We start from the raw sequence: 26,560 nt of genomic DNA on the forward strand, positions 1-26,560 counted from the left end.
GCCTGAAGTAATGGAAACGTTCTAAAACTGATAGTGGTGATGGATGCATAACTGTGTGAATACACTAAAAAACTCACTGAATTGTGTATCATAAATGGGTGAATTATATGCTATATGAACTATATCTCAGTGCTAAGTCACTTCAGTTGTGTCCGACTCTGTGTGACCCCATAGACGGCAGCCCACCAGGCTTCCCTGTCCCTGGGATTCTCCAGGCAAGAACACTGGAGTGGGTTGCCATTTCCTTCTCCAATGCATGAAAGTGAAAAGTGAAAGGGAAGTCACTCACTCATGTCTGACTCCTAGCGACCCCATGGACTGCAGCCTTCCAGGCTCCTCCATCCATGGGATTTTCCAGGCAAGAGCACTGGAGTGGGGTGCCATTGCCTTCTCCATAGCTCAGTACAACTGGTTAAAAAAAAACAAAAAAACACCAATGAGCCAAACAAAACATATCTGCAGGCCTGACATTGCCTGCAGACTCTCCAGTTCAGGGCCTCTGCTTTATACTTCCTTATTTAGTGAATATTTTATAGTAAGCACCCACTGCCAAGACAAAATGCCATAGAGCTGGTGGCTGAAAGGACAGACATGCCTCTCATCATTCTGGAGACTAGGGTGTCCAGATCAGGGTGCTGCAAGGTAAATACCATTCTGCACCCTCTTCTCTTGGCTTACAGGCAGCCACCATTCTCTGTATGCTCATATGACATCTTCTTTGTGCATGTGAGAGGGGAGACAGCAAACAAGTTCTCTGGTGTTTTTTCTTATAAGGACACTGATCTCATCTTAAAGCCCTACTCTTAAAACTCATCTAACATTAATTATTTATCAAAGGCCCCATCCCCAAATGCCATCTTATTGGGTGTTAGGGCTTCAACATTTGGATCTTGTGAGAGCACAAACATTCTGTTCAAAATAAGCACCAATTACTCTAAAGTAACTATGCTTTTAAAAATATTTTAATAAAAATTATGAAACCAGGGCTTCACTAGTGGTCCAGTGGTTAAGAACGTGCCTGCTAATTCAGAGGATGCTAGTTTGATCCCTGATCTAGGAACTAAGATCTCACCTGCCATGGAGGTATAAAGCCTGTGCAGTGCAACTACTGAGCCCACGTGCCACAATTAAGATCTCCAGTTCAGTTCAGTTGCTCAGTCAAGTCCGATTCTTTGCGACCCCATGAATTGTAGCACGCCAGGCTTCCCTACCCATCACCAACACCCGGAGTTCACCCAAACTCATGTCCATCGACTCATGATGCAATCCAGCCATCTAATCCTCTGTTGTCCCCTTCTCCTCCTCCCCCTAATCCCTCCCAGCATCACAGTCTTTTCCAATGAGTCAACTCTTCACATGAGGTGGCCAAAGTACTGGAGTTTCAGCGTTAGCATCAGTCCTTCCAAAGAACGCCTAGGTCTGATCTAGTTTAGGATGGACTGGTTGGATCTCCTTGCAGTCCAAGGGACTCTTAAGAGTCTTCTCCAACACCACAGTTCAAAAGCATCAATTCTTCGGCGCTCAGCTTTCTTCACAGTCCAACTCTCACATCCATACATGACCACTGGAAAAACCATAGCCTTGACTAAAAGGACCTTTGTTGGCAAAGTAATGTCTCTGCTTTTGAATATGCTATCTAGGTCGGTCATAACATTCCTTCTAAGGAGTAAGCATTTTTTAATTTCATGGCTGCAGTCACCATCTGCAGTGATTTTGGAGCCCAAAAAAATAAAGTCTGACACTGTTTCCCCATCTATTTCTCATGAAGTGATGTGACCAGATGACATGATCTTAGTTTTCTAAATGTTGAGCTTTAAGCCAACTTTTTCACTCTCCGCTTCCACTTTCATCAAGAGGCTTTTTAGTTCCTCTTCACTTTCTGCCAAAAGGGTGGTGTCATCGGCATATCTGAGGTTATTGATATTTCTTCTGGCAATCGTGATTCCAGCTTGTGCTTCCTCCAGCCCAGCGTTTCTCATGATGTACTCTGCATATAAGTTAAATAAGCAGGGTGACAATATACATCCTTGACGTACTCCTTTTCCTATTTGGAACCAGATTGTTGTTCCATGTCCAGTTCTAACTGTTGCTTCCTGACCTGCATACAGATTTATCAAGAGGCAGGTCAGGTGGTCTGGTATTCCCATCTCTTTCAGAATTTTCCACAGTTTATTGTGATCCACACAGTCAAAGTCTTTGGCATAATATAAAGCAGAAATAGATGTTTTTTTCTGGAACTCTCTTGCTTTTTTGATGATCCAGCAGATGTTGGCAATTTGATCTCTAGTTCCTCTGCCTTTTCTAAAACCAGCTTGAACATCTGGAAGTTCATGGTTCACATATTGCTGAAGCCTGGCTTGGAGAATTTTGAGCATTACTTTACTAGTGTATGAGATGAGTGCAATTGTGTGGTAGTTTAAGCATTCTTTGGCATTGCCTTTCTTTGGGACTGGAATGAAAACTGAACTTTTCCAGTCTTGTGGCCACTGCTGAATTTTCCAAATTTGCTGGCATATTGAGTGCAGCACTTTCACAGCATCATTTTCCAGGATTTGAAATAGCTCAACTGGAACTCCATCACCTCCACTAGCTTTGTTCATAGTGATGCTTTTGAAGGCTCACTTGACTTCACATTGCAGGATGTCCAGCTCTAGGTCAGTGATCACACCATCGTGATTATCAGTCATGAAGATCTTTTTTGTACTGTTCTTCTGTGTATTCTTGCCACCTCTTCTTAATATCTTCTGCTTCTCTTAGGTCCATACCATTTCTGTCCTTTATTGAGCCATCTTTGCATGACATGTTCCCTTGGTATCTCTAATTTTCTTGAAGAGATCTCTAGTCTTTCCCATTCTGTTGTTTTCCTCTATTTCCTTGCATTGATCACTGAGGAAGGCTTTCTTATCTCTCCTTGTTACTCTTTGGAATTCTGCATTCAGATGCTTACATTATTCCTTTTCTGCTTTGCTTTTCACTTCTCTTCTTTTCACAGCTATTTGTAACGCCTCCTCAGACAGCCATTTTGCTTTTTTGCATTTCTTTTCCATGGGGATGGTCTCGATCCCTGTCTCCTATACAATGTCACGAACCTCATTCCATAGTTCATCAGGCACTCTATCTATCAGATCTAGGCCCTAAAATCTATTTCTCACTTCCACTGTATAATAATAAGGGATTTGATTTAGGTCATACCTGAATGGACTAGTGGTTTTCCCTACTTTCTTCAATTTCAGTCTGAATTTGGTAATAAGGAGTTCATGATCTGAGCCACAGTCAGCTCCTGGTCTTGTTTTTGCTGACTGTATAGAGCTTCTCCATCTTTAGCTGCAAAGAATATAATCAATCTGATTTAGGTGTTGACTATCTGGTGATGTCCATGTGTAGAGTCTTCTCTTGTGTTGTTGGAAGAGGGTGTTTGCTATGACCAGTGCATTTTCTTGGCAAAACTCTATTAGCTTTTGCCCTGCTTCATTCTTTATTCCAAGGCCAAATTTGCCTGTTACTCCAGGTGTTTCTTGACTTCCTACTTTTGCATTCCAGTCCCCTATAATGAAAAAGACATCTTTTCTCGGTGTTAGTTCTAAAAGGTCTTGTAGGTCTTCATAGAATCGTTCAACTTGAGCTTCTTCAGCATTACTGGCTGGGGCATAAACTTGGATTACTGTGATATTGCATGGTTTGCCTTGGAAACGAACAGAGATCATTCTGTTGTTTTTGAGATGCATCCAAGTACTGCATTTCGGACTCTTTTGTTGACCATGATGGCTACTCCATTTCTTCTAAGGGATTCTTGCTTAGGCAACCGAAAATAAATAAACAAATATTTTAGAAAATAATGAAATCCCTCCTTCCTATACTCTGGTTTTATCCTAAGAACTGGGAGTAAGCTCCATGAGAATGGGAACTGGTGAATGTCAGTTATGTAATATAGAGTTGGCTATCAAAAATGTTTGTAAAAATAGGGAAGGAGGGAAGGAGGAGAGAGCTAATGGGGCCTAGGACTGAACCTATTGGGGGTGGGTGTAGGGGTAAGGGGTGGGGATTAAGAATAGGAAGTAATTGAACCTACAGAGTTGCAGAAGTGAGGAGTCAGGCACTCTGAGACTTTCATCCTTAAATTTCACCTTCTTCATTCAGGTACCAGGGTTTGTCCAACCTGTTTTAAAGACAGGCAGTGAATTGATGTGCAAGTAATTCATCACTGTAGGTAATCCTTGTGCCCTGCCTTAAGTGATTCCAAATGACACAGATGCAGTAAGGTTGTCTACACATGGACACGAGTCAGGCCTTTGAATTAGAGGTCAAATAGCAGAACAAGACCAAGCCTCTGTGAAATGAGACAACAGTGACCTGCTGATCGTGGGGTGCTCTCGGTGGACTCTGACACACCTCCTGTGGCAGAATGTAGTGAAGTCAAGGGCATGAGATGTTACGAAAGCAGCCATGGGATTCTGTCCAGGATGCAGAAGTGCCTATAACACCTGTGCCTTGTCTGTTAGGAAATGCAAGAGTTTCACAGTTTTCACAGCTTTGCTATGAAAGGAGCATTCATGTGAGCTGTGCCACTGATCACATCCCCGTTGTTCTCCTCAAACATTTCAATCTCTCCCCAACACATCTGACAACCTCACTCTCTTTCTTCCCCTCCTGCTCCGCCCCATTCCCTAAATTAACCTTCAAAGGTCTGGCCTGACATACCTTACTTCCTAACAGTAAATATATCCAAAGTAATAACCAACATTATTGCCGTCAAGTCACACAAGCAAGGAACTCAGCATCTGGGGAGAGATTTCCAAGAATCAGAATAGAAATCAATGCTATGTTTCAAAGTGGCCCTTTAAAAGACACAATGCTAGGCTTCCCTGGTGGTTCAGTGGTGAAGAATCTGCCTGCCAATGCTGGGTACATGGGTTTGATCCCTGGTCTGGGAAGATGAGATCCCACACGTCTTGAAGCAGCTGGGCCTGTGCACCATAACTACTGAGCCTGTGCTCTTAAAGTCCACGAGCCACAAACTACTGAAGCTTGAACGCCCTAGGGTCTGCGCTCCACGACAAGAGAACCCACCGCAATGAGAAGCCTATGCAAACAACCACGCAGCAACAAAGACCCAGTACAGCCAAAAATATATAAATATTTTTTAAAAGACATAATGCCTTGTATTTGTATAGATCTTTACACATGACAAGCACTTTCCCATGTTTATCTCATCTGATCTTTTTGAATTTTGCAGATACTGTCTTCTGAAGCTGAAGCTCAGAGAAGGGACACGACACAAAACATTTAAGACTGGAGGGAGTGTTCACATTGTACAGACAGTGCTGTTGGCGCTTAGGTATGTGAACCCACTTAACGCTCAGGATGACTCTGGCAGAAGGTACAGTTATTACTCAGTGAGGAGATGGAGCACCAAGAGGCCCTGTAACCCTAAGTCAAGATCTCACAAGTTTGCAAAGGAAGCAGTAGGACAGCGAGGATGCGAACCCAGCCTGGCCACCTCCTGAACACACAGGCTCATCCTCTGGGCTCATCTGCCTTCCTCCACGTGAGCGGCAGAAACCATTCTGTGATGCCAGAACTTTTGTACCATCTGTTCATCCAGATCATTACTATTGTTTATGATGGCACTGAGGTAGTGGGAGTGTTGGAATTTCAATAAAGGTAAATGATTCATAACCTTGTCTTTCTGAACTTTTATATCCTAAAACTAAGTATGCATGCATACACACACTCGACTTGTATGAATTGATGACATTTTTTGATGATTAAAAAATAGAATCTTACTCATCACTCTTTGGAGAAAAAGGATAGGGTGGGTCTTCCCAACTCCCCTCAAAACAAGCTTCAAGAGGGAGATGCAAGAGTTGGAGCCTGAATAGAATGGTGGGGCAGGTGGAAAGTGGGGGCTTGGGGGAAAGTAAACAGATCAAGACATGCTCATTTTGCTTCTATTATCATGTGCCTAATTCTGGTAGCTGTGAAAATGTCCTTTTCATGGATATTTCCCTCAAAGAGCTTGCACTGTCAAGGAGACAAGCCCTACAGATATAAAATAATTAAGAGAACTCCACTAACACAGTTGCGAGAGAGTGTGGTATTGACAAGTAATTCTCATTTTGGACGTGAGGATCTACGGCCGGGTACAGTTACTGTACACAAACTCTGTAGTGGCATGTGACAGCCTGCAAGCATCCTTTTTTACATATCTGTGTGTGTGTGTGTGTGTGTGTGTGGCAAGGAAGTGTATGATTGTGATTATACTTTTAATCTCTATTGACTGAGAATATATATATATGTGTGTGTAGATAAAACCAAGAGCACCCTGGAATAAGCATCCTTCATGTTTTAAGAAAAAAAAAATGAGACAGGATGAGAAGTTGTGGGACTGAGCTAGTGAAGAACTAGTGAAATGTGAACTGAAAGAAGAGTATGAGATGTTCAAAGCAGAGGGAATACAGAGCAGATGAAAGAAAGCATCACTTTTGAATTGGTGGGACCTACAGGGAGTAAATGGCAACCCACTCTAGTATTATTGCATGGAAAATCCCATGGATGGAGGAGACTGGTAGGCTACCATCTGTGGGGTTGCAAAGAGTCAGACACAATTGAGTGACTTCACTTTCACTTTCACAGGGAGTAATAATATTTTCTAATATTTATTTTATTTCTTTATTTTGGCTGCTATGGGTTGTAGCTACAGCTGACAGGATCTTTTTCGCACCAAGTGGGCTTCTTAGTTGCAGCAGGTCAACTCTTAATTGAATGCATGAGGGCTCTAGCTCTCAAACCTGGGTCCTCTGCCTTGAGAACATGGAGTCTTACCCACTAGACCATCAGGGAAGTCCTCAGTAATGCCATGTTTAAGCTCTACTTTTTTCATGGTTTCTTCTCTTCATAATCTTATATAGTTAAGCAAGGACTTACTTGGAGGGACTTCCCTGGCAGTCCAATGGTTCAGACTTCACTTTCCAATGCAGGAGGCATGAGTTCAATCCCCGATCAGGGTAAATCCCAAGTCCCATGTGATTTGCAACCAAAAAACCAGAGCATAAACAACAGAAGCAATATTGTAACAAAGTCAATAAACACTTTTTAAAAAATGGCCCACATAAAAAAAATCTTTACAAAATTGTTTTAAAAAAAAACCTACTTAGAATGGCTTCTTATAATTTTGTCGCCAAATGTATCATGAAAATTATTCAAATTGCTATATTTTTCCACTGCAATGTTTCTAGGCCGTGTAGGTAATCCATCAATTCAGCTCATTTCAGTCACTCAGTCGTGTCCAACTCTTTGTGACCCCATGAATTGCAGCATGCCAGGCCTCCCTGTCCATCACCAACTCACGGAGTCCACCCAAACCCATGTCCATTGAGTCAGTGATGCCATCCAACCATCTCATCCTCTGTCGTCCCCTTCTCCTCCTGCCCTCAATCTTTCCCAGCATCAGGGTCTTTTCAAATGAGTCAGCTCTTCACATCAGGTGCCCAACATATTGGAGTTTCAGCTTCAACATCAGTCCCTCCAATGAACACCCAGGACTGATCTTTAGGATGGACTGGTTGGATCTCCTTGCAGTCCAAGGGACTCTCAAGAGACTTCTCCAACACCACAGCTCAAATACATCAATTCTTCTGTGCTCAGCTTTCTAGTAGTGATGTATGAACAAGGCCAGATGACCATTGACACATACTTTACATCCTTACTGGTAGAGAAACTCTGAAAACTATAATGCCACATATTTCAATGACTACTCAAAGACAAAAACAGGTATGTATCTAAGATTCTTTTCAGCAAGATGTGGTTAAATGGATCTTGCCATGTCTGGAGTGTTTAGCCCTCTGGAGGGGAATAAAGGCAGCATTACATCAAACACCTCAGTAAGCTGCCTATTTATTATATCATTGTTTTGAGAAGTACCAGTGATTCTTTCTGATTTTCCAAAGAACATGAAACAACAGTGGAAGGAATGATTCTGAGAGCGCAGGGCAAACATTTTAGCTTTATAGCTTGACAACTGAGATTACACAGACAACATTCAGTTTCCTATGTCCTCAAGCTCATAATATTTTACATCCTCAAAGACCTTGTGTTGTTTCCCAGCTTCAAGACAAGGGTCCTAAAGATAAACAGAGATGTTAGACACTTTATGGTGTCCCAAGTGAGCCAGAGGAATGCAGGCAGAGCAAGAGGTGGATGAATTACATTGTTTCACAAGAGAAAGAGGGAGGGGGAGAGAAAAAGGATTTGTCAGCTACTGTTGTAACGATGCAGATAATAAAGCACCCCAAAAATCAGGGGACCAAAACACCAGCATTGCTTCTTTATACACAGGTCTTTAGCTTTGCAGACATGACTGCTCCAGGCTGTGTGTTGGTTCTAGAACGTACGCTGGGACCAAACCCACTCTAGACATCTTTCATCTTCCTTGAACAAGTATAGACAAGTGACTGAAACAAGTTCTTTCTGATACTCAGCCACCTGGGCCATTATCACAACCAAAAATCAAATGTGAGAAAAACCTGGAACTACTTAAGACTCTCTTGAGATGTAAGAAAAAGAAAAAACTACCAGTCATGATCTGGGAAATATGATTCTCTCCAAACAACCTTCCTGATCTCACATCCTTGCTGCTACCTCCTAAGTATACTTTCCGATGAGTTTCTGAACTGTCTCTACTTCTTCAAGTCTACTAATACATGGCTAAATACATAAGTCAAAAAAAAAAAGTATATTGAAGAAAAAGAAACAAAGATAAAAGGCCACATTTGATAATAAGCAGCAGACACCACTGTGTAAAGCACTTTATTCTTTCTGAGCCTCAGTCTCTACAAAATGGGACTTTTGACCATAGACAGTGTTGGCAGCCTAAAAGCAGTAAAGAAACTGGGTGGAAGGAAATGTAATTCCAAAGTCTTGAGAGCCTTCCTGAGAGAAATGTTAGCATTACACAAATTTAGCAACATCCTCTCCTTAAATAAAAATCACCACTATGAGAGTTTCTAAAGGCCAACTCTGAACCAAAAATAAATATGTTAGTAGATATTTATTGGAACAATTGCCCTGAGAAACAGGTTTCACTTTGCACGTGAATTTTTTCTCTCTGAGGGTAGGTTCAGGGTAGGGAGAGACATCAGCAACAGGAATAGGGAAGGTCACTGATGACTTAGAGGAGGCAGATTTTTTCTTGGAATGGCACACAGACTGCTAGAAACTCCAGTCCCATTACTTCCTTTCTCTCTAGCTCCATTTCTTCTCCACACTTCGCAAGTGTGGGCCCCGTGCAAATGAGTGGCACAGGGGGTCAGGAGGTGTGAGCCAGCAGGGCCCACTCAGGGGTACTGGGGGCACTGGGGTCTGCTTGGGTCATGGCAAGTGGCTGAGTGTTGCCTTCAGCCTTCTACAGATCAATTTCACTTGTCAAACAAAGAAGCTGCCATGAGCTTCCTCCTACAACCTCCTCGCCTTGGATGATGAATAGCAGAGCAGGGTGGTGGAGCAATCCATCCCTGCCATTTCCGCTTGTGCTATTGAGTTTGGGAGATGTTGTTTCTCCACTGGCCTTCAGTCTCAGAGCAAATGCCTGGACATGCAGGGACAGCACATTGTCATGCTGATCACCAGAGACTTGCCAACTCTTGGCCAAAGAGGAGGCTACTAAGACTGGAAAATCAACTTGGTGGGAGGCACCTGGTAGGCAGCAAACTCTCTTACACCAAGCAGTGAAAACAAGTAAGGAAGGACTGGCCTCGGGCTAGCAAGGGAATCAGGGCCCCAGCTCCCATCTTGCTGCCAGCTGAAGCCCGAAACTGTTTCCCTGATAACATGGGCCAAATATGCCCCAGTCCTTTGAGAGCACCTTGCAGCATGTGGAATTGGGCCAGACCCACAAGCCCAGAGAGAAAATGAGCTTCAGGATCACAAAGCTGCCAGCTGGATGGTATCTATGCCCTGCATGTTTTCTTGGTTTGCTTTTCTCACGTTCTCCCCTAGTACTCATTACAGTAACTGAGTCTTTTCGCATCAGCCTATCTCAGTGGTGGAACTTTCCAGAGAAGACAGAGCTCCCCCAACCCAGAGCAGTACGAGGTGGCATGGTCACTCCAGGAGACAGTGTCTCAGAGGTGATAGATTGGAGCTGCTTGGTTCAGGTGGTTTTCCCCATCAGCAAACTAGTAGATTTTCACGTTAATGGAGGAATTTCCCTCCCACAAAGAATGGCATGCTATTCCTTGTGTAGGGAGGAAGCTCCCTTGGGGGCCAAGAATGTGGTTTCTGGAATTAGACCTAGGACTCAATTTGGTGGGCTTCCGCAGTGGCTCGGTGGTAAAGAATTTGCCTGCAATGCAGGAAATGCAGAAGACACAGGTTTGATCCCTGGATCAGGAATATCCCCTGGAGAAGGGCAAGCAACCCACTCCAGTATTCTTGCCTGGACAGAGAAGCCTGGAGGGCTACAGTTGAAGCGACTGAGCATGCATGCATGCAATAAATTTGGTCCCACCATGTACAGCTGTGTGGTCTTAAATAAGTCACTTACTTACTGAAACTGCTTTTCTCATTTATAAAATGGAGATAATAATTGTAATTTAAAGGTTGTTGTAAGGATTAAATACAGTAATGCTTGTAAAGTTCTTGGCACAAGGCCTGGAGAACTGAATACATATTTATCTTATCACATTATTATTATTATCATTATTCCTTATTCTTCCTGGAAATTTGGAGAACAGAGGTGATACTCAAAACTTTAGGGTGGAAGAAATTGTTAATTCCTCCATCTTTCTCTCCTATTTAAGTCTCCCCATCATACATGGACTGCTGGCTCCAAATAATTTAATAAGATCACACTTTCCAAGATGGGAGGAATAGTCACTGGAAGTTCGTAAAGCTCTTTCGTGAAGCAAATTGACTCCTCAACAATTGAGGCAACAAATGTTCCTAAGTTGCATCATAAAAACCAAATGACCCTCATGTTTTCTGATGCAAGATTAAGATCTTAATATTGATTAAATCATTAAAAAATGAGAAACATATATCCCCTTCATCAACATTACAGTTTAATTTTGCAGGACAAGCTTCCTGTATTAAGCATACAGTTTAATAATCCATGATCCACAACTATTACGGAGAAAAACAAGGAAATTTCTTTAAAAAACTAAAAATAGAGCTACCACATGATCCAGAAATCCCACTCTTAGACATATATCAAGAGAAAACCAAAATTCAAAAGATGCATGCACCCCAATATTCTGTTCAGTCACTTCAGTTCAGTCGCTCAGTCGTGTCTGACTCTGCGACCCCATGAATTGCAGCACGCCAGGCCTCCCTGTCCATCACCAACTCCTGGAGTTCACTCAGACTCACGTCCATCGAGTCAGTGATGCCATCCAGCCATCTCATCCTCTGTCGTCCCCTTCTCCTCCTGCCCCCAATCCCTCCCAGCATCAGAGTCCTTTGCAATTAGTCAACTCTTCGCATGAGGTGGCCAAAGGACTGGAGTTTCAGCTTTAGCATCATTCCTTTCAAAGAAATCCCAGGGCTGATCTCCTTCAGAATGGACTGGGTGGATCTCCTTGCAGTCCAAGGGACTCTCAAGAGTCTTCTCCAACACCACAGTTCAAAAGCATCAATTCTTCAGTGCTCAGCCTTCTTCACAGTCCAACTCTCACATCCATACATGACCACAGGAAAAACCATAGCCTTGACTAGACAGACCTTGTTGGCAAGGTAAGGTTTCTGCTTTTGAATATGCTATCTAGGATGGTCATAACTTTCCTTCCAAGGAGTAAGCGTCTTTTAATTTCATGGCTGCAGTCACCATCTGCAGTGATTTTGGAGCCCCCAAAAATAAAGTCTGACACTGTTTCCACTGTTTCCCCATCTATTTCCCATGAAGTGATGGGACCAGATGCCATGATCTTCATTTTCTGAATATTGAGCTTTAAGCCAACTTTTTCACTCTCCACCTTCAATTTCCTCAAGAGGCTTTTGAGCTCCTCTTCACTTTCTGCCTTGAGGGTGGTGTCATCTGCATATCTGAGGTTATTGATATTTCTCCCGGCAATCTTGATTCCAGCTTGTGCTTCAGTCCAGCGTTTCTCATGATGTACTCTGCATATAAGTTAAATAAGCAGGGTGACAATATACAGCCTTGATGTACTCCTTTTCCTATTTGGAACCAGTCTGTTGTTCCATGTCCAGTTCTAAGTGTTGCTTCCTGACCTCCATACAGATTTCTCAAGAGGCAGGTCAGCTGGTCTGGGATTCCCATCCCTCTCAGAATTTTCCACAGTTTATTGTGATCCACACAGTCAAAGGCTTTGGCATAGTCAATAAAGCAGAAATAGATGTTTTTCTGGAACTCTCTTGCTTTTTCCATGATTCAGGGGATGTTGGCAACTTGATATCTAATTCCTCTACCTTTTCTAAAACCAGCTTGAACATCAGGAAGTTCACGGTTCACGTATTGCTGAAGCCTGGCTTGGAGAATTTTGAGCATTACTTTATTAGCGTGTGAGATGAGTACAATTGTGCGGTAGTTTGAGCATTCTTTGGCATTGCCTTTCTTTGGGATTGGAAAAAAAACTGACCTTTTCCAGTCCTGTGGCCACTGCTGAGTTTTCCAAATTTGCTGGCATACTGAGTGCAGCACTTTCACAGCATCATCTTTCAGGATTTGAAATAGCTCAACTGGAATTCCATCACTTCCACTAGCTTTGTTTGTAGTGATGCTTTCTAAGGCCCACTTGACTTCATATTCCAGGATGTCTGGCTCTAGGTCAGTGATCACATCATTGTGATTATCTGAGTTGTGAAGATCTTTTTTGTACAGTTCTTCTGTGTATTCTTGCCACCTCTTCTTAATATCTTCTGCTTCTCTTAGGTCCATACCATTTCTATCTTTTATTGAGCCCATCTTTGCATGACATATTCCCTTGGTATCTCTAATTTTCTTGAAGAGATCTCTAATCTTTCCCATTCTGTTGTTTTCCTCTATTTCTTTGCATTGATCGCTGAGGAAGGCTTTCTTATCTCTTCTTGCTATTCTTTGGAACTCTGCATTTGGATGCTTATATCTTTCCTTTTCTCCTTTGCTTTTCACTTCTCTTCTTTTCACAGCTATTTGTAAGGCCTCCCCAGACAGCCATTTTGCTTTTTTGCATTTCTTTTCCATGGGGATGGTCTCGATCCCTGTCTCCTGTACAATGTCACGAACCTCATTCCACAGTTCATCAGGCACTCTATCTATCAGATCTAGGCCCTTAAATCTATTTCTCACTTCCACTGTATAATCATAAGGGATTTGATTTAGGCCATACCTGAATAGTCTTGTGGTTTTCCCTACTTTCTTCAATTTCAGTCTGAATTTGGTAATAAGGAGTTCATGATCTGAGCCATAGTCAGCTCCCAGTCTTGTTTTTGTTGACTGTATAGAGCTCTCCATCTTTGGCTGCAAAGAACATAATCAATCTGATTTTGGTGTTGACCATCTGGTGATGTCCATGTGTAGAGTCTTCTTTTGTGTTGTTGGAAGAGGATGTTTGTTATGATCAGTGCATTTTCTTGGCAAAACTCTATTAGTCTTTGCCCTGCTTCATTCCGTATTCCAAGGCCAAATTTGCCTGTTACCTCAGGTGTTTCTTGACTTCCTACGTTTGCATTCCAGTCCCCTATAATGAAAAGGACATCTTTTTTGGGTATTAGTTCTAAAAGGTCTTTTAGGTCTTCATAGAACCATTCAACTTCAGCTTCTTCAGCATTACTGGTCGGGGCATAGACTTGGATTACTGTGATATTGAATGGTTTGCCTTGGAAACGAACAGAGATCATTCTGTCATTTTTGAGATTGCATCCGAGTACTGCATTACAGACTCTTTTGTTGACCATGATGGCTACTCCATTTCTTCTGAGGGATTCCTGCCGCAGTAGTAGATATAATGGTCATCTGAGTTAAATTCACCCATTCCAGTCCATTTGAGTTCACTGATTCCTAGAATGTCGACATTCACTCTTGCCATCTCTTGTTTGACCTCTTCCAGTTTGCCTTGATTCATGGACTTGACATTCCAGGTTCCTATGCAATATTGCTCTTTACAGCATCGGACCTTGCTTCTATCACCAGTCACATCCACAGCTGGGTATTATTTTTGCTTTGGCTCCATCCCTATGTTCACTGAACACAATTTACAACAGCCAAGTCATAGAAGGAACTTAAATCCATTGGCAGAGGAATAGATTAGAAAAAAAAAAAAGATGTGGTATGTATACACAATAGAATATTATGCAGTCAATAGAAAGAACCAAACAATGTCACTTGCAGCAACATGGATAAACCTAGGGATTATTATGCTGAGTAAATAAGTCAGACAGGGAAAGAAAAATATCATATAATATTACTTATGTGTGGAATCTAAAAAAAAAATATTACAAATGAACTTACAAAATAGAAACAGAATCACAGATATAGCAAACAGATGTGATTACCAGGGAGGGAATGGGGGAGGAATAAATTGGGAAATTGGGGTAGTTTTCTTTACTGCAGGCTAGACCAGTTATTTTGGACTTTCAATTGGGTCCTCGGTACTTTAAAACTACTATATATAAAATATATAACTAATAAGGACCTGGACTTTCCAGGTGGTACAGTGGTAAATAATCCACCTACAAATAACAGAAGATTAAAGAGACATGAGTTTGATCCCTGGTTTGCAAAGATCCCCTGGAGAAGGAAATGGCAACCAACCCCAGTATTCCTGCCTGAAATATTCTATGGACAGAGTAGCCTGGCAGTCCAATGGGACGCAAAGAGTCGGACATGACTAAGAGACTAAACACAGACACACAAGAAGGACCTACCGTATAGCACATAGAACTCTTCTGTATAGTCTGTAATGACGTGTATGGGAAAAGAATCTTAAACAGTGTGTGTGTGTGTGTGTGTGTGTGTGTGTGTATTTGCATATAATTGATTCACTTTGCTGTACAGCAGAAATTAACACAACTTTGTAAATCAACTATACTCAAAAAAAATAAATAAAAAAGAAAGAAAAACAGGAAAGGATAAAACCAAGGTTAGAATTCTTTCCACATTATCCTTCTGCCTCCCTCAGTAAAATTCTACTATAAAGACCAAAAAAAAAAAAAGTCCATGATTCATGACTCATGATGAGGGACCATCGAAAGGAAAAGTTAAATTGGAGAAACAACATCTCCCATCCATTGAACTGAAAATTCTCCTTTCCCATACTCAATACAACAAGATTCACTAAATAAAAGAAGATAAGAGAGAGATGCTCCAAATTGCCAGATATTTTCCTTTGATAAGGGGTATTTTTAGATAAGTGGAAAAGGACAGGGATGTTTGGGGCATAGAAGTGGAGACACTGAGGGCAGGGAGGTCAAGTTAGAAGAAAAAGGAAACGTCACCAGGACACCCCCTCACACACACACATACACACACACACAAACACACATGTTTTAAAGTACCTAGGACCCAGAGCAAAGTCCAAAATAACTGGTCTAGTCTGCAGTAAAGAAAACTACCTATATCTGCCACTGTGGAACGCCAATTTTGGAGAGACTAAAGATACCAGCAAGGAGATCAAACCAGTCAATTCTAAGGGAAATCAACCCCGAATACTCACTGGAATGACTGATGCTGAAGCTGAAGCTCCAATACTTTGGCCACCTGATTCAAACAGCCGACTCATTGGAAAAGACCCTGACGCTAGGACAGATTGAAGGCAAAAGGAGAAGAGGGCAGCAAAGGATGAGATGGTTGGATGGCATCACCAGTTCAATGGACATGAACTTGGATGAACTCTAGGAGATGGCGAGGGACTGGGAGGCCTGGCGTGCTACAGTCCCCGGGGTCACAAAGAGTCAGACACAACTAAGCGACCGAACAACAACAAAAGATACCAGGTGGAAAGGGGAAGGAAAGTGTCCTGTTTTGTCCTATTTCCTCCCAAGCTGAGAGGCAGCAACAAAAAAATCAAGTGAAATGCATTTTGAAATTCCACATAGAGATCAAAGGTATGGGCTAATGAGGCCAGGAAAATCAGGAAAGTCAGGACAGACTCAATGAGTCAGAGAAACACTAACGTGACAGGTGGAGAGGGTAGAAAGTAGGAAAGCTGAGATAAAATAATAACCACTAAAGAAATCAAATTAGAGAGCAAAAGTTTCCCCCACCAAAAGATAGGCTTAGACAATTACAGGAAATTACCTCAGCAGTTTTACTAAAACTTCAAGTAACTAACAGTATAAATCTTACAGAAATTGCCTCAGTGATGAGAAAAAGTAAGGAAGCTCCCTGACTCATTTTGGAATGCCAATATAACCTAGAGGGCACAACTGGATAGTAAGAGTACAACAAAGAAAATTTATATCTGTTTCTCCTATGAGCATAGATTCAAAATAGGAAGTAAATAATAGTACATCAAATTCAGTAGCTTGAAACATATAAAATATCATGTAAGAAACGAGTTGCCAGTCCAGGTTCGATGCACGATACTGGATGCTTGGGGCTGGTGCACTGGGACGACCCAGAGGGATGGTATGGGGAGGGAGGAGGGAGGAGGGTTCAGGATGGGGAACACATGTATACCTGTGGCGGATTCATTTCGATATTTGGCAAAACTAATACAATTATGTAAAGTTTAAAAATAAAATAAAATTTTAAAAAAATGAATGAGAAGGGTTATCTTAATGTTAAAGTTTCCGGTTTTGGTCAAAAGAAAGCAGCTATAATTTTAAAAAGAAATCAGAGGAGAAATTACAGTGTTTTGTTTTGTTTTGTTTTGTTTTTGCCAAACTGGCCCCAAACTCCATTTCATAATACCAAGATTCAAAGAATGCTTAAAGTGCATTTAAACAGGATTTTAAAGTATTGCCCAATGCTTCAATCACCATGATCTTATCACAGCCAACAGGAAGGAGAAAAAGGGGAAGGGGGGCATGACCTCCTCATTGAAAGACACTCCTCAAAGTCTCACAGAACACATTCACTTACATATATTTTGCTGGAGTTTAATGAAATATCCACCCTGAGCTGCAAATGCAGCAGGGAAATGTGGCCTTTGTTCCAGGCAACCCCGTTCCCACTTAAGGGAGGAGATCTCCTCCTAAAATAGTTCTGTTTTTGAGTCACTCGGTTGTGTCCAATTCTTTGTGACCCCTATAGACTGTAGCCCGCCAGCCTCCTCTGTACATGGGATTTTCCAGGCAAGAATACTGGAGAGGGTTGTCATGCCCTCCTCCAGGGGATTTTCTCAACCCAGGGATCAAATCTGTGTTTCCTAAATTACAGGCAGATTCTTTACCGTAAGCCACCAGGACTTCCCTCCTAATATAGATAATAGATAGATGATAGATAGATAGATGGATAGGAAGAACAGGAAAGCTAGGATTGGGAAGAGTGGGACAAATGTAGAGCCCCCAGGCACATATCTCCACCTCTGGACTGACCCAGGTTGCAGTGAAGGCTTTCAACACACACAGGAACCACCATCGAGGCCCTTTTTGTTACTCTTCCCATTTCAGCAAGATCCCCACCTCAAGCCATCTAGTAACCTATAGTCACAAGAAACACAGACACACGGTCCCCTGGAGTTATGGGGAAGTGATTTATTAACTAACAGGATGAATAAAAAATAAATAAAAACATACGTTTATTTGGAAAAAGAATTGGCAACCCACTCCAGTATTCTTGCCTGGAGAATCCCATGGACAGAGGAGCTTGGGAGTCCACGGGGTCGCAAGAGTTGGATACGACTTAGTGACTAAACCACCACCACCAAACACATACATAATCTTAGGCCAGGCTGATGCACACAGTCAGCACCTGCCTTCATTCAGCACTGCGCAGGTCCTGCATTCCAAGCAACCTGGAGCCCAGAGAGCGGAGAGTGGAGGCAGTAGGGGCTGAAGCAGCCCATGAGCAGTGCAACAGGGCAGCATGGGTGTCTGGAATGAAATTGCAAGCAGGATTGAAAGGAAGAAGTTCCAGGAGGAAGAGCCAGGGGTTCCAAGTCTCCGTCCAGGTAGAAGGATCACAGTATGCTGGGATTGCAGACATTATGTCCTGGAAACCGAGCTTCAGGCCCCAGCTCTTCTGTGATTCTCATTCATGAGCAGATTGTACTTAGCAAGATGCACCAGGCACCAGTATTGATCTGGCCTGTGAACAGTTCCCCCATCATGTTGGCAATGAACTTGTCTTCAGTCTCTCCCAAATGGTGACTCATCGTGACCCTCAGCCATTCTCCTGGGCTTGCACACTTGGATGGCTTTGGTGATCAAATTGATCTGCCTAAACTTCAGCCTCAAGAGAGACAACAAGATAGGCCCTAACAAAGTCCTGGTCCCCAGTGATGTATCAGTAAGACTTAAAGTCTCAAAGTCATATCTGCTACCATGATAAAACTCTGAGGTGGCAATATTCATGCTGATGACAATCTTTTCGGTATAGCCAGCCTTGTCAATGGCTGCATTTACCAGCTCCAAGGCTTTGCTTGGAAGCTTCTGATCTCCAGAATTCAGGGGGCAGAGCCATGTTCATCTCCCACATTAGTGGCATCTTTGCCATACTATTCCTAGATGAATGTGTGATAGACCTCCACCTTGAGTCGCATGACATCCTGAAAGCTCTCAGCACCCATGGGGAGGATCTAAACTCCTGTGTGGTCGGCTTGTTCCCAGCATGAGAGCCACCACTGATCATGTTGAAGGCACAGGCAGGAAGAGATCTGAGTTCTTGGCCAGCTGAGCAATGTGGTGGTGAAGGGGCAATTCCTGTTCAGCTGCCCCTGCTTTACACATGGCCAAGGGCACATCCAACATGGCTTTGCCCACAAACTTGGACTTGTCCTCAGTCTCATCCAAGTTCAACATCAGGTTGTCCAGCTTCTTGAGTTCCATCACAGAGGGACGCAAGCTGATGAGGGTTCAGATGATGGCAATGGACCACGTCAACATTGTTGACGTGGTCCATTGCCTTCAGAACACCATTGCTTTGCAGTTTGTCCCTCTCCCTTAGATCCCAGGCCTCAGAGATAACAGTGGAGGCTCCATTGGGTACTGCTGCCTGGAAAAGACCTGAGAGGGGAACGTGGAATGAGGAGGAAGACAGAGGACACTACAGTGACCAGAGGGTCCTTCAGCCTTCTAGCTCTGCACTTCTGTAGCCACATCCAACCTTCTCCACATACTGCTCCTTAATACCCACCCCTCCCACACACACACGGAGGCAGATGCACAAGCAGTGGCCTCCTCATCTGCCCAGTTGGAGCCCCACATGCACAAATAGGAACCCAAAGAAATAAGCTATGCAGGAAGCACACAAAATACACACACACAGCACACACACAGGGGCAAGAGGCAGGATGCATCTCCAGACACCTGCTATTGTTTAGGGAAAGTTGAAGATGCATTTCAAACCATCAGTCCCATTCTTGGAACTAGAGAAACTCCTCTACTTATGAACAAGAAACATAAGGAAGGAGAACCACAGTAGCATTATTTGTCATTGTGAAAATTAGAAACAACCTCATACGTGTCAAGGAAAATGGATTCTTTACTAGGTATATTCAATATTCATTCAATATCATATTACATAATGCTAAAATGAATGATCTCTAGATCATGTATAAGGTAATATGTATCAAAACAGATAAATCTCAGAAATGTAAAATCTGGTAGTATCTACACAAGCTTTGAAAATGTAACACTTTAATGATTACCTAGGAGTCTCTTGAGGGGTGGGGAAGAGTATGTACATGTATATAAATGGAATAAGGTGTGAAAATGTAAGATAATGATAAATTGAGAGAATGGTAAATACAAGATTCATGATGGAGGTAACTTCTTAAAAATGAAGAAGGGAAATGGGATCTGGGAGTGTTACAAGAAGTACTTCAACTATATTAATGGGTACCCAGGGCTCTTTTTTGCTACCGTACTTGTCTGCTATCATTTAAATATGTCAGAATTACATATATTAAGAATTTACTGCAGCTGAATTTACTAGTAACCTGTAATTTTAAAGCTGCCTCTCTCACAAAAAGGCCAATATTTGTTTCAAAAACATAATTTTTTGGATAGAGTATTATACATGTAAAGAGGTTTCCTGACTTATGAAACAGCTTCCTTTTAACAAACTCCAAAGAATATCCTTAAATTCCATTATGTAGCAATTCTGTTTAACCCCACCTACTTGCAAATTCTTGGGAAATACTTCCGTTGATATGAATTTAAAGACTTGTCAGTCGATAGTAATACGTAAATTATTAAAGGAAGAGTTAAATACTTACCCAAATTGTTCAGACAACTGAAAGAAAAAAATATGGTTAGTTCTTTTAACAAAAGTTTACCAAAATGTAATCATTTCAACTGTGCACACATTAACTGCTCTAACTGGCATGTTTATGTAATAAAAGTTTGCTAATATAGTATTATTCCCAGGGGATGTGTTCCAAAAGCACCAGTGGATGCCTGAAACCACAGATAGTACCAAACTGTAAAAATACTGCTTTTTCTATATATACATCCCTTTGTTAAATTTACTGTTTAGGCACAGAAAGAAATTAACAATACTAACTAATAATAAAACAAAATAATTATATACTGTAATAAAGTTATGTGAATGTGCTCCGTCACTCAGTCAGGTCTGACTCTTTGCAACCCCATGGACTGTAGCCCACCAGGCTCTCTGTCCATGGAATTCTCCAGGCAAGAATAATGGAATGGGTAGCCATCCCTTCTTCAGGGGATCTTCCCAACATAGGGATCCAGCCTGTGTCCCCTGCGTCTCCTGCATTAGCAGGCAGGTACTTTACCACTGAGCCACTTGGGAGCCAAAAAGTTATGTGAATCCCACTTCTCCCTCCAAATATCCTGTCCAAATTTAATGTCGTTTCCATCTTCACTAAGCACTTATCACACATGCCTGTGCCATAACTTCTGCAGTTTAAAGCACAACAGCAAAACTAGCACAAATTTCTTTTCCCTCCTTTCCACAATTTCATGGAGAATTGTTCTACCATAGATTTCAGCAATCTCAGCATATGATTTTTTTTCTTTCCTTATTAGCTCAGAAACTTTTGCCTTTTCACTTGAAGAAATCACTTTACAGCTCCCCTTTGGCATATCTGATACCAGCATCACTACTCTTGTGCTTGGGGGCCATTATTATCAATAAAGGAAGGGTTATTTGAACATCAGCACTGAGAAACTGCAACAGTTGACCTGATAACCCAGACAGCCTCTCAGTGACTGACTGATGGGAAGCACTGAACAAAGGGATGGAGCAGGTGGGATGGAGTGGGCTGGCACAAGCTTTCATCACGCTAGAAAAAATGGGTACCATTTAAAACTTACAAATTGTTTACTTTGGGAATTTTTCATTTAGTATTTTCCAACTGTGATTGACAAGGGTTAACTGGAACCACAGAAAGTGAAACTGAGGATATGAGGAGTAGCTCTGTAACTCCAGTTAAATTCTACAGAGATTGCTACTTTCAACTTTACAATATTTGAGATAAGACAATGATATAGTAAAGGAAGACTCAATAAAATTTATCTCCTCCCCTCTTCATTTCTTGTGTGGACCTTAAGTTTTAACCCGTGTATGTACTAAGTTATATGAAAACTATCAAACAAGGCATCTTAGCCAGTGGAAAAATCCCAGACTGAGGAGTGAGTAAGACTTGGATTTCATTCCAAGCCCTGCCACTCTCTAAATGTTTGACCTAACTTGAGAAGTTTCTCTATACTGACTTTCAGCTTCCTTGTCTATTAAATTAAGATAACAATATCTACCTTATAAAGTGAAGGATCAATGCATACACTCATGTGTAAAATGTAAACAATAGTCATACAACACATACCAGCAAATTGGATTTTTAATCTATAATATCAGATCAGAGATCAGTCGCTCAGTCATGTCTGACTCTTTGCGAAGAATATAATATACATTAATTATATTTTATGGGCTTCCCTCGTAGCTCAGTCAGTAAAGAGTCTGCCTGCAATGCAGGAGACCTGGGTTCAATTCCTGGGTCAGGATGATCCCCTAGAGAAGGAAATGGCAACCCACTCCAGTATTCTTGCCTGGAGAATCCCATAGGCAGTCTATGGGACTGACAGTCTATGGGTTTGCAAGAGTCGGACACTACTAAGCACACACAGCAGCAATTATATTTTATAGAAATATGTACATTTTATTTTTTAATTGAAGTATAATTGATTTACAATGTTTCAGATATACAGCAAAGTGATTCAGTTATACTTGTGACTCAGCTGGTAAAGAATCTGCCTGCAATGTGGGAGACCTGGGTCTGAACCCTGGGTTGGGAAGATTCCCCTGGAAAAGGGAAATGCTCCCCACTCCAGTATTCCGGCCTGAAGAGTTCCATGGACTGCTTAGTCAATGGGGTCACAAAGAGTCAGACATGACTGAGTGACTTTCACTTTCACTTTCGTGTATATATAATACATATTCTTTTTCAGATTCTTTTCCATTATAGGTTATTACAAGATATTAAATACAGTCCCCTGTGCTATACAGTAGGTCTTTACTGTTTATCTATTTTATTCATAGCAGTGTGGGTATCCGTTATCAAGCTCCTAATTTATTCTCCCCACCTTCCCTCTTTGTTAACGGTAACTTTGTTTTCTATGTCTGTGAGTCTATTTCTGTTTTTAAATAAGCTCATTTGTATCATTTTGTTTCAGGTTCCACAGGAAATAAGTAAATTTTTAAAGTACATTATTATTAGTTTACTGTAAGGCAAGTAATTATAGCTTACCCCTCCCACAAAGATAATTGATTTAATAGATAAATTTCTTAGGGTCTTATTGTTCTGCTATGATGTCCTAGGAGCAAATGGTACAGAGGTAGAAAGTGATTCAGGAAAAAAAGGTCCAACTTTTAATTATTGAATTCTAACATGGCTAGCAAGAATAGCTTGTTACTCTGACCAACATTACCTGACACCCATTAAACCCTTTCCTTTTTAACGAATTATGGCATGTGATTGACTCCTTGCTTTTCAACTCTGAAAGATCATTCTGGAGATTTACTAGTGGCTAGTTGAGTTGACACAAGTACAAACAAGCAAGCTGTAAAAGTGTTTAGGAAAAATATGACAAAATATCCAATGTATTTATTCTACAAATACTATGGGCAAGGCTCAGTGTCAATGCTAGCACTACTGGAGAGCTATAACAATGAAGCAGATATGAATATTCCCTTAAAAACTTTAGATGATAGGAAAATGAAGACCATTTAGGTATTGCCATTTTAAAAGGCATACTTACAAATTTAGAAATATTTAAAAAGCAGGAGAAAGCAACTGGAAGAAAAATGCATTTTAAAAGATGGAGATAAATAAAAGGCATCAATTTGTTAAAGAGGCAAAGATAAAATGTTCCAAGAGTTCAGAATAAGGAGTATTACTTCCAGCAGGGTTGAGAACAGAGAAAGGAGGTATCATGGAAAATATCACCAGGAAGATGGAATTGGAGACAGGAGAGGCAGAATTTGGACTTCAAACACAAGGTAAGCCATGACCTGCAAAAAGAAGGAAGTAGCACTGGGAGGTGAACAGAGCATCAGGGACATGGAGAGGTCATGTGTAAGAAGGATATTGATTCAGACTTGCTGGCACAGAGGATAAATCAAGAGAATCTGTCAGAAATGGGGTCAGAGAGGTAAACTGAGGATGGATTTGGAGGTTCTCCAGTGCTACACAGAAGGGTCTTATTTTATATCACATTCACAACTGACAGAAAGAGGATAATGCAAAGCAAAAATGGACAGGTGTGTTCTTTTACTGTGTCAGCACTAAATGCAAATATCAGAATCATCTTTGATTTCAATGTCACAAAGAAGCAAAACTTTTCCACGCATTTTGAAAAATCATTACAACAAAGGACAGGTGACTTAGCCTGCTTGAAATGTGATAAGGGTAAAGAATTTTGCATTTCATTTTAACTTTTTATTTAGTTTTTTAACCTTCTTAAACACATATTTTTACACTTTTAATCCAGGACAAAAAAGTTTTCCAGTATCTTTCTCCATGAAAATGATAAGATTTTCATACCTGATGTCTATCTGTAAAGAACACAATGTATTCAAAACTTCACTTAGCTTGGAGTGGGAAGGTTTAAGTACTGGGCTGTATCAATATTGAAAAGCTTTCAGTTGCAAGTGATAGAAAACTTCAATAAAACTAGCTTAAAAAAGTAAATAAGGGGCCAGAAATGGGCCAACCGCCTCCACCCTGACCCTCTGCAGGTCTGTGGGTTTAGGAGGTGCAGAAAACAGCAAGGATGAACCCAGGAGCAATGGCGTCCAAAAAGAAACAAGCAGTAAAAAAAAAACTGACTGTGGAAAATGCCAACCAGGAGAATGAAATAAAGAGTGAAAGAGCAAGATGCTAATAAAGAGCCCTTATCCATCCCTTTGTAAGCTGGTGGCTATTGCATACCTGGAGGAAATCATAGGTGTTCCCTGTTAGGCAGCGCATCCTATAGTACAGATGGTGCATGACTCAGAGGCTTGGAGAGAGAGCCACAGGCAAGAATGAGAAAGAATTTGGAAAGGATTGGGGAGAAGGTGAGATGGCTGAAGGAAAAGCAGTTGAGTCATAGTTTGTGGGCAGTTAGCACTGATCCCACCCCACCCCCACCTCACCATGACCATCTTAATGAGTTTTGCCACATGCCTTAAATCCTGATATTTTCCCTGAAGTTAATAGGGAGACACATCTGCTCCCTAAATACAGATATCTGTGATGTGCTTTTGTTGTAAGACTTTGTAGTTACTTGTTTCTTGTAGGTCTCCTATTACCAACTTCTAATTGACTGTTGTGTTGTTGACCCAACCTGTAAGTTTCTGTCAGCAGGACAGCTTTACCTATTGCAAGGAGATATCTTCATTATATATTGTGAAGTCAATAAAGCAGTTTAATAAAGTAAATAAATAAGACCAACAAGGAGCTATTGTATAACACAGGGAACTATATTCAGTATTTTGCAATAACCTCTAAGGGAAAATGAGAGATATATATATATATATATCTCTGAATCATGGCACTGTACACCTGAAACTAACATAATATTATAAATCAACTGTACTTCAATAAAAAGATTTAATTAAAATTTTAAAGATGAGTTGGGCACATACCGAAAAACTAGAAACAAATGAAGGAAATAACCAACTCTTAACCCAAAAAGCCATTGGTAAGTGACACAGGTATACATTTGCATGTTGAGTTTTTCCATGCTTGAGAAGATAAATGAAGTCATGAGCTTGGAGGAGGGGATAGGATAGAAAAGCAGAGACTAATTAAGGGCACAGGAGAAGAGGACACTGACAATCTTAAGCTCACAGAAGCAGCTGAGTTGTCCTCACTTCTTCCATTGCGGGGCATCAAGTAAAGAGTGGAAACAGAATAAAAGAATTACTTGCAAAAATAAAAAATAAACAGACATATAAGAATGAATGCATCATATAACTAGAAATCCAAGGCAGACAGTTTCCAAAATTGGTTAATTTTGGTTAATTGGTTAATTCAGCAACTCAACAGCATCATCCAAAGCCCCAGTGACTTCCCTTTCTGCCCTGTATCCTTAGCATGCCACTGGCCTTAGGGTAATGCCCTTCATGGTGACAAGGTGGCTGCCTCAGTTCTAGGCAGCAAATCTCAATTAGCAAAGCCCAGCTGAAAAAAAGGAGGGCATCAGTCCTGTGCGGCTGCTTTCATGAGCCAGAAAAACTTTACACAAACCCTCTCAACAGACTTTCCCTCTCATTTCATTGGCTAATTGCCAGGAAGAATTCAATGCCTCTTCTTAAGGCTGAGACCAATCAGGATTAGGTCTGGGTTAATGAATCAGAGGTAAAAACCCCAAAAATTAGGTTCAGCCACCAAGGAAGAGTGAATGGCCTTGGGTTGGCAACCAACTACGCATGCTGTATAGTCTACCACTCCATCCTGGATGACTGTGTATATATAATGTTTAACTTGACATCCTCATCTGTAAAATAAGGAACTTTATTAGTTCCCTATGTTACTCAGATATGCAGATGACATCACCCTTATGGCAGAAAGTGAAGAGGAACTCAAAAGCCTCTTGATGAAAGTGAAAGAGGAGAGTGAAAAAGTTGGCTTAAAGCTCAACGTTCAGAAAACGAAGATCATGGCATCCGGTCCCATCACTTCATGGTAAATTGATGGGGAAACAGTGGAAACAGTGTCAGACTTTATTTTTCTGGGCTCCAAAATCACTGTAGATGGTGACTGCAGCCATGAAATTAAAAGATGCTTACTCCTTGGAAGGAAAGTTATGACCAACCTCGATAGCATATTCTAAAGCAGAGACATTACTTTGCTGACAAAGGTTCGTCTAGTCAAGGCTATGGTTTTTCCAGTGGTCATGTATGGATGTGAGAGTTGGACTGTGAAGAAGGCTGAGCACTGAAGAATTGATGCTTTTGAACTGCGGTATTGGAGAAGACTCTTAAGAGTCCCTTGGACTGCAAGGAGATCCACCC

At 41.4% G+C, this 26,560-nt stretch overlaps 2 pseudogenes; one reads left to right on the plus strand and one right to left on the minus strand.

Moving 5' to 3' along the window:
* Positions 1–18,379: 18,379 nt before the first annotated feature.
* Positions 18,380–23,000, minus strand: LOC102283158 (gamma-enolase-like; annotated as a pseudogene).
* A 1,348-nt stretch (positions 23,001–24,348) lies between these two features.
* On the plus strand, positions 24,349–24,733 carry LOC138991150 (protein BEX2-like; annotated as a pseudogene).
* The last annotated feature ends 1,827 nt before the right edge of the window (positions 24,734–26,560 follow it).

Source organism: Bos mutus, chromosome 1, assembly GCF_027580195.1.
Source record: "Bos mutus isolate GX-2022 chromosome 1, NWIPB_WYAK_1.1, whole genome shotgun sequence".
In the NCBI taxonomy this organism is placed as follows: domain Eukaryota; kingdom Metazoa; phylum Chordata; class Mammalia; order Artiodactyla; family Bovidae; genus Bos; species Bos mutus.